Here is an 18,692-nt window from a genome sequence, read left to right on the forward strand (position 1 = left end):
AAAAAGATAAAATTGACAAAGAAATGAAATAATTTTAGGTAAATAATTATGTAGGACATTTGGACTCTTTTTGTTACTTAATCGACAATATTTTGTAATAATAATAATATTTTGTTGACATTGATATTATTTAATTTAAGATATATATTATATATTATAAATTATACATTAATTATTTAATACTATAATTTAATTATAAAAAATATTAAAATTTATATATTATGTTAATGAATCAGATAGATTTGAGACATGCCATACAATGAGTCAAATATAAGGAAAAAAAACTATCAAAATTGAGTTAGAAAGAAACTAAGTTAAACTTGTCCTGTAAACAAGTAGTGTTTGAATAAGGAATTTTAATTGTAGAAAATTTATTTGCGTCAATTTAAATTCTTTGGATTTTAAAATTCTTTGTTTGGATAAATTTTGCTTTAAAAGAATGAATGCATGAAATGAAATAGATAAAAGAAAACAATAAGCAAAGGAATGTAGCCTTAGCTTCTAAGCACCTTTTCGGTGATTCCATTAGAAGCTCCAGCAGCTTCTAAACACCTTTGTGAAACCAGTTGAGTATAAAAACTAGACGGGATAAATTTTGGTTCATCCATGACCTTTTCTTTGTTGAAGAATAAAATAAAGTTATATCATGATTAACTTGCATTGTATTATCTAAGAAAACTTTTTGTAGGGATTTGCAGGGCACATCCTTGGACGGCCCAATTCCTTCTGTCATATCTTACTTGACAAATTTGACAGAATTGTGAGCACTTTGTCCTTTTAAGAGTATTCCAAAATTATTACATTTTGTGTGCATTTTACAATCGTAATGGAATGCAATCTCTTATAGTGGAACATCTTCTTTTCATTGATGAAACATTTATATATCAGGAGGATATATGATTTGAAGGGACCAACTATGACATTTCCTAATCTGAAGAATTTGAAACTTTTGCTAAGACTGTGAGTTGAAACCTTAACTGCTCTTACGTGAAGAACTATATAATTCATTTAGGCTTCTATCATATTTCTGTTACTTAGGGAATTGAGGAATTGCTTAATAACTGTTCCCATTCCAAACTACATTGGAGAAATAGAAAGTTTGAAAAGCATGTAAGTTGCATCAAGAGTATATAACTAGCTATATATTCTTTAGTTTTTTTATCAACCTGTTTACCAATCTCATTATTATCTATTTAATTTTAGTATACAAAAACACATTCTAATTTTAGTTGAATCATGACGCAATTAAGGATTTAGAAGTCACTCTGTAATAATTTGATCATTTTATCATCTCCATTTCTACAATATGTGTTTATTTTAATTTTGCACCTATATTGTTAGGTAGCACCTTTTCTCCCTCTATTCTTCATTAGATAAAGTTTATGAGTATGGAATTTCTACATTATAAAGATCAGGATTTAGGAAATAATTTGAATCCAATTAATTTTGTGATTAACACTTCTTTGCCCCTCTGGTAATCAAGTATTGTTAGATATTTTTCAAGACTTATTTTTGGACACTCTTCATCTGTTTGTGTAATCATTGGGGGCATGTCCTTTAAGGTGATTGTGATTTGTTGGTTAGTTATACCAGTATAATGACAATATAACTACCAAGAATGTGGATATAAATTTTACATGCATCATCTGTGCAAATTATTATCTGCAATATTGTGTTTCAAAATGCCATCAAAAAGAGAAAAAAAATAAGAATTATTGGAAACTTGAAATTACCTCCATTATATTTTGTTGTTAGAATTTGGATGTGGCATGTGCCATTACTACATCATAGTAATTTCCTATTTTCTCTTTCAGAGATCTGAGCTCCAACATGTTAACAGGTTCAATCCCAGATTCATTTCAGGATTTGGGAAATCTAAATTACTTGTAAGTGTGTATTTTCATTTGCCAGCAAGAAGATTTAACCGAAAGGATGTGAATGTTTATATTAATTTGATCTCAAGAATGTTGGTTGCTTTTTCTCAACTTATTTTTTTCTGATATAATGTGACATATATTCATGATGGATGCAGGTTTCTAACTAACAATTCTCTAAGTGGACCAATTCCTGATTGGATACTGAGCATAAAAAAGCATATGTAAGCATGTCTCTTTAGTTAGCACTCATTGAATTATGAAATTTATTCTCACTTTATGTTCTCTTTCAGTGATTTATCTTTGAACAATTTCACAAAGACTTCTGCAAATAATTGCCAAATGCCGGATGTGTAAGCTTCTTTTTGTCTACAAATTATTTAAGCATTTCACCTATGTCAATACTAAGCATGGTATTATCATTGAACAAGAACTTAGCTTCAAGCCTCTCTCGCACAGCAAACACTTCGTATGTTCCTTCTTGTGGACTATGTTAGTGCTTAGCTTTACTGAGTCTTAAAAGATTGGCTAAAATTTTGTTAAAACATAAGCACTTAGACAATGAAGGAAAGCTGGAGTTGCTGCACATGATGTCTAACATTATGTCAAGGAATCAGATCGGGCTGCACAATGCACAAGGCAAGATAAAATGTCAAATGAAGAATTGAAGCTGCAGGATCCACGATGTCGGATACAATGTCCAGGACATCCTGCCCGAAAATACTGGACACATAAATCTGTTATATCTTTAACAGATTAATGTGCAGTTAGCAACAGATTTGGCGATCTATCTTTAGGAACGAATTAAAAGATAATTAAAGTTCGAATTACAAACTTGAATAGTTCGTTCAGGGATTAAAGATTGAAGATAAAAACTAAAAGATCAAACTTTATCTTTTAGATCTTTAAGTGCAGATTTTTCAGGAGAATGATAGATCTTATCCAGCGCAAGTTGTTGCAGCCCAGATACGCACACTGCTATATAAACATGAAGGCTGCACGAGTTTTCTACCAAGTCCGAGATTGAAGAGCTATTTTGTGAGTTTTGGGACTTGAGTGTTTTGTGAGCCACCTTGATGTTACCCTAACATCAAGTGTTGGACCTGAGTGTGTAGAGTTGATCTCTATTGTTCAGAGAGCAATCTCTGGTGTGTCTTTGATTTGTTTGTAAACACGGGTGAGTGATTGAGAGGGAGTGAGAGGGGTTCTCATATCTAAGAGTGGCTCTTAGGTAGAAGTTGCATGGGTAGTGATTAGGTGAGAAGGTTGTATACAGTGGCTGTTAGATCTTCGAACTAATACTATTCTAGTGGATTTCCTCCCTGGCTTGGTAGCCCCCAGATGTAGGTGACATTGCACCGAACTGGGTTAACAATTCTCTTGTATTATTTACTTGTTTAATCTGTTCATACTGTCATATATAATCTGCATGTTCTGAAGCGGGATGTCGTGACATCCTGTACGACATCTGTCCTCAGTATCAGAATTTCAATTGGTATCAGAGCGGGCACTCTAAATCACTGAGTGAGATCTAGGGAGATAAATTCTGATGAACATGGAGAAAGAAGGAGGACCAGTGAACAGACCACCAATTCTGGATGGAACCAACTATGAATACTGGAAAGCAAGGATGGTGGCCTTCCTCAAATCACTGGATAGCAGAACCTGGAAAGCTGTCATCAAAGGCTGGGAACATCCCAAGATGCTGGACACAGAAGGAAAGCCCACTGATGAATTGAAGCCAGAAGAAGACTGGACAAAAGAAGAAGACGAATTGGCACTTGGAAACTCCAAAGCCTTGAATGCCCTATTCAATGGAGTTGACAAGAATATCTTCAGATTGATCAACACATGCACAGTTGCCAAGGATGCATGGGAGATTCTGAAAATCACTCATGAAGGAACCTCCAAAGTGAAGATGTCCAGATTGCAACTATTGGCTACAAAATTCGAAAATCTGAAGATGAAGGAGGAAGAATGCATTCATGACTTCCACATGAACATTCTTGAAATTGCCAATGCTTGCACTGCCTTGGGAGAAAGGATGACAGATGAAAAGCTGGTGAGAAAGATCCTCAGATCTTTGCCTAAGAGATTTGACATGAAAGTCACTGCAATAGAGGAGGCCCAAGACATTTGCAACATGAGAGTAGATGAACTCATTGGTTCCCTTCAAACCTTTGAGCTGGGACTCTCGGATAGGACTGAAAAGAAGAGCAAGAGCCTGGCGTTCGTGTCCAATGATGAAGGAGAAGAAGATGAGTATGACCTGGATACTGATGAAGGTCTGACTAACGCAGTTGTGCTCCTTGGAAAACAGTTCAACAAAGTGCTGAAAAGAATGGACAGGAGGCAGAAACCACATGTCCGGAACATCCCTTTCGACATCAGGAAAGGTAGTGAACACCAGAAGATGTCAGATGAAAAGCCCAGCAAAGGAATTCAATGCCATGGGTGTGAAGGCTACGGACACATCAAAGCTGAATGTCCCACCCATCTCAAGAAGCAGAGGAAAGGACTTTCTGTATGTTGGTCTGATGATACAGAGAGTGAACAAGAAAGTGATTCTGACAGAGATGTGAATGCACTCACTGGGATATTTGAATCTGATGAAGATTCAAGTGATATTGATGTTGAAATCACTTTTGATGAGCTTGCTATATCCTATAGAGAACTATGCATCAAAAGTGAGAAGATTCTTCAGCAAGAGGCACAACTGAAGAAGATCATTGCAAATCTGGAGGCTGAGAAGGAGGCACATGAAGAGGAAATCTCTGAGCTTAAAGGAGAAATTGGTTTTCTGAACTCTAAACTGGAAAACATGACAAAATCAATAAAGATGCTGAATAAAGGCTCAGATATGCTTGATGAGGTGCTACATCTTGGAAAGAATGTTGGAAACCAGAGAGGACTTGGATTTAATCATAAATCTGCTGGCAGATCAACCATGACAGAATTTGTTCCTGCCAAAAACAGCACTGGAGCCTCGATGTCACAACATCGGTCTCGACATCATGGAGCGCAGCAGAAAAAGAGCAACAGAAAGAAGTGGAGGTGTCACTACTGTGGCAAGTATGGTCACATAAAGCCTTTTTGTTATCATCTACATGGCCATCCACGTCATGGAACTCAAAATAGCAGCAGCGGAAGAAAGATGGTGTGGGTTCCAAAACACAAGATTGTTAGTCTTGTTGTTCATACTTCACTTAGAGCATCAGCTAAGGAAGATTGGTACCTAGATAGCGGCTGTTCCAGACACATGACAGGAGTTAAAGAATTCCTGGTGAACATTGAACCTTGCTCCACTAGCTATGTGACATTTGGAGATGGCTCTAAAGGAAAGATCACTGGAATGGGAAAGCTAGTCCATGATGGACTTCCTAGTCTGAACAAAGTACTGCTGGTGAAGGGACTGACTGCAAACTTGATCAGCATCAGTCAGTTGTGTGATGAAGGATTCAATGTAAACTTCACAAAGTCAGAATGCTTGGTGACAAATGAGAAGAATGAAGTTCTAATGAAGGGCAGCAGATCAAAGGACAACTGCTACCTATGGACACCTCAAGAAACCAGTTACTCCTCCACATGTCCATCCTCCAAAGAAGATGAAGTCAAAATATGGCATCAAAGATTTGGACATCTGCACTTAAGAGGCATGAAGAATATCATTGACAAAGGTGCTGTTAGAGGCATTCCCAATCTGAAAATAGAAGAAGGCAGAATCTGTGGTGAATGTCAGATTGGAAAGCAAGTCAAGATGTCCCACCAGAAGCTTCAACATCAGACCACTTCCAGGGTGCTGGAACTACTTCACATGGACTTGATGGGGCCTATGCAAGTTGAAAACCTTGGAGGAAAGAGGTATGCCTATGTTGTTGTGGATGATTTCTCCAGATTTACCTGGGTCAACTTTATCAGAGAGAAATCAGACACCTTTGAAGTATTCAAAGAGTTGAGTCTAAGACTTCAAAGAGAAAAAGACTGTGTCATCAAGAGAATTAGGAGTGACCATGGCAGAGAGTTTGAAAACAGCAAGTTTACTGAATTCTGCACATCTGAAGGCATCACTCATGAGTTCTCTGTAGCCATCACACCACAACAAAATGGCATAGTTGAAAGGAAAAACAGGACTTTGCAAGAAGCTGCTAGGGTCATGCTTCATGCCAAAGAACTTCCCTATAATTTCTGGGCTGAAGCCATGAACACAGCATGCTATATCCACAACAGAGTCACACTTAGAAGAGGGACTCCAACCACACTGTATGAAATCTGGAAAGGGAGGAAGCCAACTGTCAAGCACTTCCACATCTTTGGAAGTCCATGTTACATTTTGGCAGATAGAGAGCAAAGGAGAAAGATGGATCCCAAGAGTGATGCAGGAATATTCTTGGGATACTCTACAAACAGCAGAGCATATAGAGTATTCAATTCCAGAACCAGAACTGTGATGGAATCCATCAATGTGGTTGTTGATGATCTAACTCCAGCAAGAAAGAAGGATGTCGAAGACGATGTCAGAACATCGGGAGACAATGTAGCAGATACAGCTAAAAGTGCAGAAAATGCAGAAAATGCAGAAAACTCTGATTCTGCTACAGATGAACCAAACATCAATCAACCTGACAAGAGTCCTTCCATTAGAATCCAGAAGATGCACCCCAAGGAGCTGATTATAGGAGATCCAAACAGAGGAGTCACTACAAGATCAAGGGAGTCTGAGATTGTCTCCAATTCATGTTTTGTCTCCAAAACTGAGCCAAAGAATGTGAAAGAGGCACTGACTGATGAGTTCTGGATCAATGCTATGCAAGAAGAATTGGAGCAATTCAAAAGGAATGAAGTCTGGGAGCTAGTTCCTAGACCCAAGGGAACTAATGTGATTGGCACCAAGTGGATCTTCAAGAACAAAACCAATGAAGAAGGTGTTATAACCAGAAACAAGGCCAGACTTGTTGCTCAAGGCTACACTCAGATTGAAGGTGTAGACTTTGATGAAACTTTCGCCCCTGTTGCTAGACTTGAGTCCATCAGACTATTACTTGGTGTAGCTTGCATCCTCAAATTCAAGCTGTATCAGATGGATGTGAAGAGCGCGTTTCTGAATGGATACCTGAATGAAGAAGTCTATGTGGAGCAGCCAAAGGGATTTGCAGATCCAACTCATCCAGATCATGTATACAAGCTCAAGAAGGCTCTCTATGGATTGAAGCAAGCTCCAAGAGCTTGGTATGAAAGGCTAACAAAGTTCCTTACTCAGCAAGGGTATAGGAAGGGAGGAATTGACAAGACTCTCTTTGTTAAACAAGATGCTGAAAACTTGATGATAGCACAGATATATGTTGATGACATTGTGTTTGGAGGGATGTCGAATGAGATGCTTCGACATTTTGTCCAACAGATGCAATCTGAATTTGAGATGAGTCTTGTTGGAGAGCTGACTTATTTTCTGGGACTCCAAGTGAAGCAGATGGAAGACTCCATATTCCTCTCACAAAGCAAGTATGCAAAGAACATTGTCAAGAAGTTTGGGATGGAAAATGCCAGCCATAAAAGAACACCTGCACCTACTCACTTGAAGCTGTCAAAGGATGAAGCTGGCACCAGTGTTGATCAAAGTTTGTACAGAAGCATGATTGGGAGCTTACTATATTTAACAGCAAGCAGACCTGACATCACCTTTGCAGTAGGTGTTTGTGCAAGATATCAAGCCAATCCCAAGATAAGTCACTTGAATCAAGTAAAGAGAATTCTGAAATATGTAAATGGCACCAGTGACTATGGGATTATGTACTGTCATTGTTCAGAATCAATGCTGGTTGGATATTGTGATGCTGATTGGGCTGGTAGTGCAGATGACAGAAAAAGCACTTCTGGTGGAGGTTTCTATTTGGGAAACAATCTTATTGCATGGTTCAGCAAGAAGCAGAACTGTGTGTCCCTATCTACTGCAGAAGCAGAGTATATTGCAGCAGGAAGCAGCTGTTCACAACTAGTTTGGATGAAGCAGATGCTGAAGGAGTACAATGTCGAACAAGATGTCATGACATTGTACTGTGACAACATGAGTGCTATTAATATCTCTAAAAATCCTGTTCAACACAGCAGAACCAAGCACATTGACATTAGACATCACTATATTAGAGATCTTGTTGATGATAAAGTTATCACACTGAAGCATGTTGCCACAGAGGAACAAGTAGCAGATATTTTCACAAAGGCATTGGATGCAAATCAGTTTGAAAAACTGAGGGGCAAGCTGGGCATTTGTCTGCTAGAGGAATTATAGCAGCTACTTCTATCTGAACGTGCTCAAACGTCTCACTCAACATTAATAGCACGTTCACTACTGAGCCAAAACAAATTCAAACTCCGTCCCCCTACCTTCCTCATTCAAACTTACATTTTCGTGGCAATCTCGTTTTCATTCCCCAACACTTCTCAGATATTCACGAAACCACTCCAAAAGCTCTGCTTCTCCATGGCTACCTCACCAAAAGAAACCTCATCCCCTGTTTCACCCTCTGTACCATCATCTCCATCATCCTCCAAAACTCCATCAAACCAGGAACAACCCGAATTCAATATCCAACCCATACAAATGATTCCTGGTCCAGGCCCTGTTCCTGAGAAACTGATCCCTAAAAGACAACAGGGAGTGAAGATTTCTGAAAACCCTAGCTTTGCAACAAGCCCTAGGGAAGTAGACACTGAGATGGATAAGAAGATCCGCAGTCTTGTGAATAGCATTTTGAAAAATGCTTCTGTCCCTGATGCTGATAAAGATGTCCCAACATCTTCCACCCCAAATGCTGAAGTCCTCTCTTCATCCAGTAAAGAGAAATCAACAGAGGAAGAGGATCAAGCCACAGAGGAGACCCCTGCACCAAAGGCACCAGAACCTGCTCCAAGTGACCTCATTGATCTAGAAGAGGTAGAATCTGATGAGGAACCCATTGTCAAAAAGTTGGCACTTGGCATTGCAGAAAGATTACAAAGCAGAAAGGGAAAAACCCCCATTACTAGGTCTGGACGAATCAAAACTATTGCACAGAAGAAGAGCACACCAATCACTCCTACCACATCCAGATGGAGCAAAGTTGCAATCCCTTCCAAGAAGAGGAAAGAAATTTCCTCATCTGATTCTGATGATGATGTCGAACTAGATGTTCCCGACATCAAGAGAGCCAAGAAATCAGGGAAAAAGGTGCCTGGAAATGTCCCTGATGCCCCATTGGACAACATTTCATTCCACTCCATTGGCAATGTTGAAAGGTGGAAATTTGTATATCAACGCAGACTTGCTGTAGAAAGAGAACTGGGAAGAGATGCCTTGGATTGCAAGGAGATCATGGACCTCATCAAGGCTGCTGGACTGCTGAAAACAGTCACCAAGTTGGGAGATTGTTATGAAAGCCTAGTCAGGGAATTCATTGTCAACATTCCCTCTGACATAACAAACAGAAAGAGTGATGAGTATCAGAAAGTGTTTGTCAGAGGAAAATGTATTAGATTCTCCCCTGCTGTAATCAACAAATACCTGGGCAGACCAACTGAAGGAGTGGTGGATATTGCTGTTTCTGAGCATCAAATTGCCAAGGAAATCACTGCCAAGCAAGTCCAACATTGGCCAAAGAAAGGGAAGCTTTCTGCAGGGAAGCTAAGTGTGAAGTATGCAATCCTGCATAGGATTGGCACTGCCAACTGGGTACTCACCAATCATACTTCCACTGTTGCCACAGGTTTGGGTAAATTTCTGTATGCTGTTGGAACCGAGTCCAAATTTAATTTTGGAAACTATATTTTTGATCAAACTATTAAGCATTCAGAATCTTTTGCTGTCAAATTACCCATTGCCTTCCCAACTGTATTGTGTGGCATTATGTTGAGTCAACATCCCAATATCTTAAACAACATTGACTCTGTGAAGAAGAGAGAATCTCCTCTATCCCTGCATTACAAACTGTTTGAGGGGACACATGTCCCAGACATTGTCTCGACATCAGGGAAAGCTGCTACTTCAGGTGCTGTGTCCAAGGATGATTTGATTGCTGAACTCAAGGACACATGCAAGGTGCTGGAGGCAACCATCAAAGCCAACACAGAGAAGAAAATGGAGCTGGAACGCCTGATCAAAAGACTCTCAAACAATGGCATTGATGATGGAGAAGCAGCTGAGGAAGAAGAAGATGCAGCAAAGGATACAGAATCAGATGATGATGATTCTGATGCCACCCCATGACCATCAGACCTTTATTTTTTTTACTGTTACTAGCTATTGGGGCATGTCCCTTTGAACAATGGATTGCTATTGGTCTGTAATATTTGCACCTTAATTTCATGCATTCTACTTTTGCCAAATTCTGTCTAAAAAGGGGGAGTAGTAGGATAGGATATTATGCATGTAGATTATGCAGTAGATTATGCATGTAGGATATTATGCATGATTTATGATTTTGAGGGGGAGTAGTATTTATACTGCTGCTGCTGATGATGATTGATGTAAGCTACTGAAACTAGTAGCTGATAGAAGATGCTGCAGTAAGAGCATGGAGACAGGGGGAGCAGAAAGCTGATGTCACGTGAGATGTCTTGACATCCTGGAAAAGACTTGTAGATTTGCAACTTGCAGAATTTTGCTGTCACCACTACAGAGACTGCTGTGCTTGATTACTCTGATAATGAAAGTTGCTGATCCCACTTGCATGACTGCTCGTACCTGCTCAGGAAGTGTCTAAGTATGTTTTAGACAAAATTTGCCAAAGGGGGAGATTGTTAGTGCTTAGCTTTACTGAGTCTTAAAAGATTGGCTAAAATTTTGTTAAAACATAAGCACTTAGACAATGAAGGAAAGCTGGAGTTGCTGCACATGATGTCTAACATTATGTCAAGGAATCAGATCGGGCTGCACAATGCACAAGGCAAGATAAAATGTCAAATGAAGAATTGAAGCTGCAGGATCCACGATGTCGGATACAATGTCCAGGACATCCTGCCCGAAAATACTGGACACATAAATCTGTTATACCTTTAACAGATTAATGTGCAGTCAGCAACAGATTAGGCGATCTATCTTTAGGAACGAATTAAAAGATAATTAAAGTTCGAATTACAAACTTGAATAGTTCGTTCAGGGATTAAAGATTAAAGATAAAAACTAAAAGATCAAACTTTATCTTTTAGATCTTTAAGTGCAGATTTTTCAGAAGAATGATAGATCTTATCCAGCGCAAGTTGTTGCAGCCCAGATACGCACACTGCTATATAAACATGAAGGCTGCACGAGTTTTCCACCAAGTCCGAGATTGAAGAGTTATTTTGTGAGTTTTGTGACTTGAGTGTTTTGTGAGCCACCTTGATGTTACCCTAACATCAAGTGTTGGACCTGAGTGTGTAGAGTTGATCTCTATTGTTCAGAGAGCAATCTCTGGTGTGTCTTTGATTTGTTTGTAAACACGGGTGAGTGATTGAGAGGGAGTGAGAGGGGTTCTCATATCTAAGAGTGGCTCTTAGGTAGAAGTTGCATGGGTAGTGATTAGGTGAGAAGGTTGTATACAGTGGCTGTTAGATCTTCGAACTAATACTATTCTAGTGGATTTCCTCCCTGGCTTGGTAGCCCCCAGATGTAGGTGACGTTGCACCGAACTGGGTTAACAATTCTCTTGTGTTATTTACTTGTTTAATCTGTTCATACTGTCATATATAATCTGCATGTTCTGAAGCGGGATGTCGTGACATCCTGTACGACATCTGTCCTCAGTATCAGAATTTCAGACTAGTTTTAGTTCTATAATATCAGCTGTGAATCATCAGTTGAAACTAATATTATATCTTTATATCTTGTAGAATATCTTGTTTGAAGATGGGCCAACCTTGTAAATAATTACTTAATTTTCTAATATCTACTTGAAAGGCATAAAATAATACCATCCATTTATTAGTCGTATAGCTACTATGATTATGGGTTTGTCATTATTAACTTTTATTTTATAATATATACCTATTTGTCTTGATCTGGTGCCTTTTTGCTCCTCAGGATGTAATGAAAACTAAAGGAAATGAGTTTGAGGATTACTTTTTGAAGCGTGAGTTGCTCATGGGAATATATGCGAAGGGTTTTGAAAGGCCTTCTCCCATCCAAGAAGAAAGCATTTCGATTGCTTTTACTGGTAGTGACATTCTTGCTAGGGCTAAGAACGGAACTGGCAAAACAGCTGCATTTTGCATTCCTGCATTGGATAAAATTGACCAGGACAATAATGTTAGTCAAGGTTTGATGTCCTCCTCTAGTCCTCTTGCCTTAAGCTTTTCACATGATTCTCATAGCCTAGTTGAAAGAATAGTATTTAAAGATGTCTCAGTTCCATAAGCATATCTGGTAGCCTGTTACTGATTGTAAGCAGTGTTCTATTAAAAAAAGAAAATGGGACTTGTGACTGGTAAGGTTCAGCTGGAGTTGCAGTAACAAGCCGAACTTTCAAGTTTGAAGGGCACATCAAGTTGGTTTTTGTCATAAAAAATGAACGATACTGCAACTGTTACAACTTACATGTTGATTTCTTTAGTTTCAGTCTTCACTTGGTACAACAAACCTGAGATGTGACCCTACACAGAATTGAAGCAATATATATATGAAACAATGCTAAATTCAGAGTTTATTTGTCTTCTCTTTATTCTCTACTGAACATCTGGTTTTAATAAAAGCTCTATGTTTTAGTTATAAGATTTTGATATTCCCTTTAAATTAATGGATATCTTGTTGATTCTCCTGAAAAGTTATTTTAGATGAAGATGAATTTTTGGATACTTGGATTTTATTGCAATAGCTAAAAATAGTTGATATATTTTTGGTGGCATTGTTGATTCATGATTCATTTCTGCATCATCTTCAGTTATTTCATGGTTGTGGACTTTTTGAATAAGCATGATGATTGGCTTTACCCTTGCTTTGAATTGAATGTTTTCAATGTATTTTTCTGTAATGCAGTTGTTATACTGGTCCCAACCCGAGAATTGGCATTGTAGACTTCTCAAGTGTGCAAAGAGCTTGGAAAGCACTTGAAAATTCAAGTTATGGTTACAACAGGTGGTACCAGCCTGAAAGATGATATAATGTTCTTATATCAACCAGTTCATTTACTAGTTGGAACTCTAGGAAGAATATTAGATCTTGCCAAGAAAGGTGTTTGTATTCTGAAAGATTGTGCTATGCTTGTTATGGATGAGGTAAACACATTTCACCTTGAATTCATTCATTTATATAATTTGGTTGAGAATCTTGTACAGTTTGTAAAACATTTTCATATTTAAAGAGATTTAGGAAGTCAAAGGTAAGAAACATGATTATATCATATTCGACGAAGAAGATATGATGGGCATTATGTTCTTTAATTTTTTTGTCCAATGTGCTAGGATTAGGAATTTGTATTTCTAAAGCAAATGCATATGTTCATTGATTTCTCATTCATGTTTTAAATAGAGCTGAACATATTTTCTTTTCCATTATTTATGTATGTTCATTCTATGGCACTTTCAAGATTTATGTCTTTAGTAGTAACAATTACTTATCAATCTGAGGCTTTCTATTGCTTTTTGGGTTTGTCAGGCCGATAAGCTTATGTCCCCAGAGTTTCAACCTTCTATAGAGCAGCTGATTCATTTTCTTCCTACAACTCGTCAAATCTTGATGTTTTTAGCAACATTTCCTGTTACTGTAAAGGATTTCAAGGATAGGTATCTTCGAAAACCTTATGTATTCGTGGAAGAGAGACAGAAAGTCCACTGTCTAAATACTCTTTTTTCTAAGGTTTGCTTTTTCTTTGTTTTCTAGATTTTCTTATATGTTGCCTTTGAAATATGATGATGCTGATGATGGGTTCTGTTTCAGCTGCAAATAACCCAGTCTATCATCTTCTGCAATTCAGTAAATCGGGTTGAACTCCTTGCCAAGAAAATCACAGAACTTGGGTATTCATGTATCTACATTCATGCAAAGATGTTGCAAGACCATCGTAACAGAGTGTTTCATGACTTCCGCAATGGCGCATGTCGAAATCTTGTTTGTACTGGTACACTGCTGACACTTTAGCATCATATGAATTGGCACAATGAAGTTTTTTTCCCCTAGTTCTTGTGTTTTACATTGACTTGTTGGCAAAATTTATAGTGGAAATATGAAGAGCTTGACTTGTTGCCTTTGCTTGTTGTATAAAAGTAAAATAGAAATATATTCTTATATCCTCATTGGTAGTATTTAAGTATGGCTACTGGTTATTCTTTTCATGGAACATAAATTTTTTGAAGCCCGTTGAAGGCATGGGATTTGAGGATCTCTCTAAATATGGGTCATAACACATATTGGAAGATTATTTTAGTGATTATGTGGGGAATTTAGAATTATCCAAAAACCATATTTAAATGTCAAACCAGACACTGCATTCAAAGACGGTTAATACATAATAACCGTCTTTGAATGTCGAACCAGACACTGCATTCAAAGACGGTTATTACATAATAACCGTCTTTGAATGTGGAACCAGATGTAATAATCAAATACGATTATTATGTAATAACCGTCTTTGAATGTCGACCAGATGTAACATTCAAAGACGGTTATTTTGTAATAACCGTCTGTGAATGTCGACCCAGATGCAACATTCAAAGACGGTTATTATGTAATAACCGTCTTTGAATGTTAAACCAGATGTAACAATCAAAGACGATTATTATGTAATAACCGACTTTGAAGTTCGAACCAGACACTGTATTCAAAGATAGTTATTAGATAATAACCGTCTTTGAATTGTTCTAACTTTCAAAGACGGTTATTATAATAACCATCATAAAAAGCATTTGGGTTTCAATGACGTTATATACAACGACGGTTTATAACCGTCGTTAAAAGCACTTAATAACCGTCATAAAAAGCCATTTTTCTAGTAGTGGTAAGAGAGACTCTTACATGGTTAAGAGAGTACAAGGAGAACACATACAAAGATATGAATCATCAGAAAAGAAAACCCAACATTAGCCATAACAAAGGAAAATTTAAAGCCTATTCCCCCTATACATAAAACCACAACATAGCTACGATAACAAACCCAACAACGGTTCACTTGAATTAGAGAAAATAAGAGACAGACCATACTGGGCATTAGCCAGACAAATTTGAGATACATAAACCTGGAAAGTTATTAATCCACTAAGGTAAGGACTAAGTAGTAATTGAACCACTACTACAAAAAGCGGATTCAACATCGATTGTTAAAAAAACCGATGTTAACATATGCGCGGTGGCATAATTGTAAATACCGTGTATACGTTAACATCGGTTTTGTGAAAAACCGATGTTAACGAAGTTCATTAACATCGGTTATTGGAGAACCGATGTTAACATTTATTAGTTAACATTGGTTTTTTAATAACCGATGTTAACATATGTTTATTAACATCGGGTTCTTAGAAAACCGATGTTAATGTTTGATATGTTAACATCATTTTGTTAACATCTGTTTTTTTTTAAAACCGATGTTGAACTTATATTTTAAAAAATATAGTGAGCCCTAAGAAGCTGGCGCTCTGTCTTCTTCTCTATCTAAGCTTTTGCGCTCTCTTCTTCTTCTAATCTCCGTCTACCTTCAAGGTCCCTGTCTGCATCTGAGCATCGTGTTCGTCGCACTCGAGCATTATCTTCGTCGCACTTGAGCATCGTCACAAGTCTCTGCTTCTTCTCCTTCGCCACCATACCTAGGTATGTTTCGTCTCCTTCGCGCTGTCTTCTCCTTCTCTCTGTCTTCTTCTCCATCTAAGCTTTCTTGCTCTCTTTGTTCTCCATCTACCTTGAAGCTGTATGTTCTCCATCTGACCATCGTTTTGTCTAAGGTCGAGCATCGTGTTCGTCGCCCTCGAGCATCGTTAGAAGTCTGTGCTTCTTCTCCTTCGCCACCTCACGTAGGTATGTTTGGTCTAATCCTGTATAAATATTTGATTTCATTCATGTATCGCACACTTAGTGAACTAAACATGGCTAGGGTATCTCATATTTAACTCGAGCATCGTGACAACTTTGTGCTTCTTCTCCTTATTGTGTTCTTGTAACAGTTTAAGAGTTAACGCCTATTATTGGAGTTTAACAGTTTCTCTTACCTTTATTGTGTTCTTGTAATAGTTTAACAGTTTAAGAGTTAACGCCTCCTAGTTCCTAAAACCTTCCTTAAGATTAGAGGACCATTGGTTAAAATGAAGAGTAAAATCCTTGTCCATTGCTTTGATCCACGACCATAGTAGGAATATGGCATCTTCTAACAGTTTGGTTCCATGAAAAGTTGTATCTTGGAACACCACCTTATTTCTATGGTGCCATATTGTCCAAGTTAAAGCAATCCACCAGCATTTCCAGGTTTTGGACCTGACTCCATCTGCTACCTCCATTCCATGTTGCAGAAAATGGTCCCTATGATTTTGTGGCATTACAGTGATAAGATTAACCCAGGACATTGATTCCTACCATAAAGGGAGGGTTTTGCTACAATTGAAGAACAAGTGTTCAGCCCCCTCCTCCTTATTTCTGCATAAAGGACATAACATATCATCTATCGGTATTTGTCTCCTTCTAAGGTTTTGCTTTGTTGGTAATCTATCCCGAAGTAGCCTCCAAGTGAACACTGTTGTTTTTGTGGGTATTTTGAGTTTCCATATTGCCCCATAATCTTGTTCTTGTCTTGCCTCCATCAGCTCTCCCCATATCAAATCATATCCACTTTTTGTTGAGTAGTGTCCTGCAGGTTCAAGTTTCCGAATCCAAGTGTCCTCCCTTAGGGGATGAAGTTGCTGCTGTGATATGTCCCCAAGAAAACTATCTGCCATTGCTATTTCAGAATCGAAAAGGTGTCTTCTCCAATTAAGCTGCCATTCCCGCCCAGTGTTTGTGTGTGTCCCCAGCTGCTGTATGAGTTGCTTCTGATGACAGGAGATCTGATACAGCCTCTGGAATTTTTCCTTTAAAGATAATTCAGTGTTTATCCAGGGGTCCTCCCAGAATCTGAATTTATCACCCCTTCCCACTTTCCATTCTGTTTGTCTTTTGAGAGGGACATTCTGCTGTTGTTGCTGGACTGTGATGAGATCCCTCCACCAAGTAGAGTCATTGCAACCTCTGCTCCCTTCCTCCAATGCCCTCCAGGCACCATACTTAGAAATCAGTACTTTGGCCCAAGGTTCCTTTTGTCTGTGGAAAATATCCCATCTCCATTTGCCCAATAGTGTTGTATTAAAGGTTCTGAGGTCTTTAATGCCAAGCCCACCTTTGTCTTTTGGCAGGCAAACTGTTTTCCAGCCAACCCATGCAATCATTATTTGGTTTGAGTGCCGTTTCATTTGTTTTCTTATGCTCTTCTTTCCCAATTTAGTTAGGATTCTTTTATCAGCCCGTTCTTTTAATCCAACACAGTGTCAGTATTTTGGTCAAAAAGTTAAGATAGTTCCAATGATTGCTTTTTATGCATATTTTTGTTTGTAAAGTGATCCTAAGAATTTTTGTATGCAGCTTGTGTAGAAAATTGAAACCAGTAATTTGAAAATAGGATGCTTAAACTGGTTTAGGCTATAAGAAGCAAGTTTTAACCACTATGCTACACAAGCCAGTAGCATAGTTATGAAACCAGTAATTTGAGAACAAGATGCTAAACTGGTTTAGGCTACAACAAGCAAGTTTTAACCACTATGCAACATTTGCTTTTAACCAATGTAGTGTATATGGTCCTTAAGCACACGGGTTAGTAGATCAATGTTTAGGTCAATGTATATGAAATAACATATTTTCTCTTTTTTGCTTGATCATTATTAATTATGATGGCAATATCAATAGATACAAAGCCACAACTGATATAGAAGTGGCCCCTGCAGCAAAATATAGAAGTTTAGTTGCTGCCACAGCTGATATTCTCTGGATTCAAACTCTTCTCTTGGAACTTTCAGTCCCTCATTCTAGACCTAGTAGGTTAATTATTCACCATGAAGTAAAAAGAGAGTATCATTTGTATATGCAGATAGATATATAACATAACAAGGCAGCTAGAGAGAGAGAAAAAATAGAGAAAGAGAATGATAGCAAGGGAGAAGTTCATTTATGTTCCAAATTTCAGTGACATGATTGATTCATTGATTAAATTCCAACCAGCATGGCTAAAAGCTTTTAAGTTCTGCCCTTAATTGTTTTTTTATTCTTCTGTATTTTATACTTTTTTTTTCTATAGTTCATTTCATCATCATTGTAACTATAGCTGCCCATTATAAAATAGCTTAGACAAACTAGGTCTGCTGCTTCTGAACCTTTTATTTATCCTTGAAGTAGTTTATTTTTTTTATTTGTGTTCAACTAGTGAAGAGTGAAGACTGAAGTTGTTCTGTCAGACTCCTTGATTTTCCTTTCATTTTGACGGAAGCCTAAGCAATACACTGCCACTGAATTGCCAGTAAGAAAAATTGGTCATGAAACACACACACACACACACACACACACGTATGATAGAAACACACAGACACACACTGATGACACACACACACACACACACACACACACACTCATCATACAAACACACACACACAAGTTTGATAACAAATTTGTTCAATTATACATGCAGAAATTTGTTCAGTTCTGACTTGTTAGCTGTGACAAGGTAGTTGGCCTCTTCATAAGGTACTTATCTAAGTTTAACTTAAATTCTACTGCAGTGGTGATGACCTACTAATATTAGTGAAAACAAATTTGCCTATTGTACCTTAGTTAATTTGTTCACAGTTGTAAAAAATGAATTGATTTTA

General features: G+C 37.9%; 1 pseudogene; it reads left to right on the plus strand.

Moving 5' to 3' along the window:
• Positions 1-1,767: 1,767 nt before the first annotated feature.
• Positions 1,768-13,959, plus strand: LOC102667849 (DEAD-box ATP-dependent RNA helicase 8-like; annotated as a pseudogene).
• The last annotated feature ends 4,733 nt before the right edge of the window (positions 13,960-18,692 follow it).

This window comes from Glycine max, chromosome 17 (genome assembly GCF_000004515.6).
Source record: "Glycine max cultivar Williams 82 chromosome 17, Glycine_max_v4.0, whole genome shotgun sequence".
In the NCBI taxonomy this organism is placed as follows: Eukaryota; Viridiplantae; Streptophyta; class Magnoliopsida; order Fabales; family Fabaceae; genus Glycine; species Glycine max.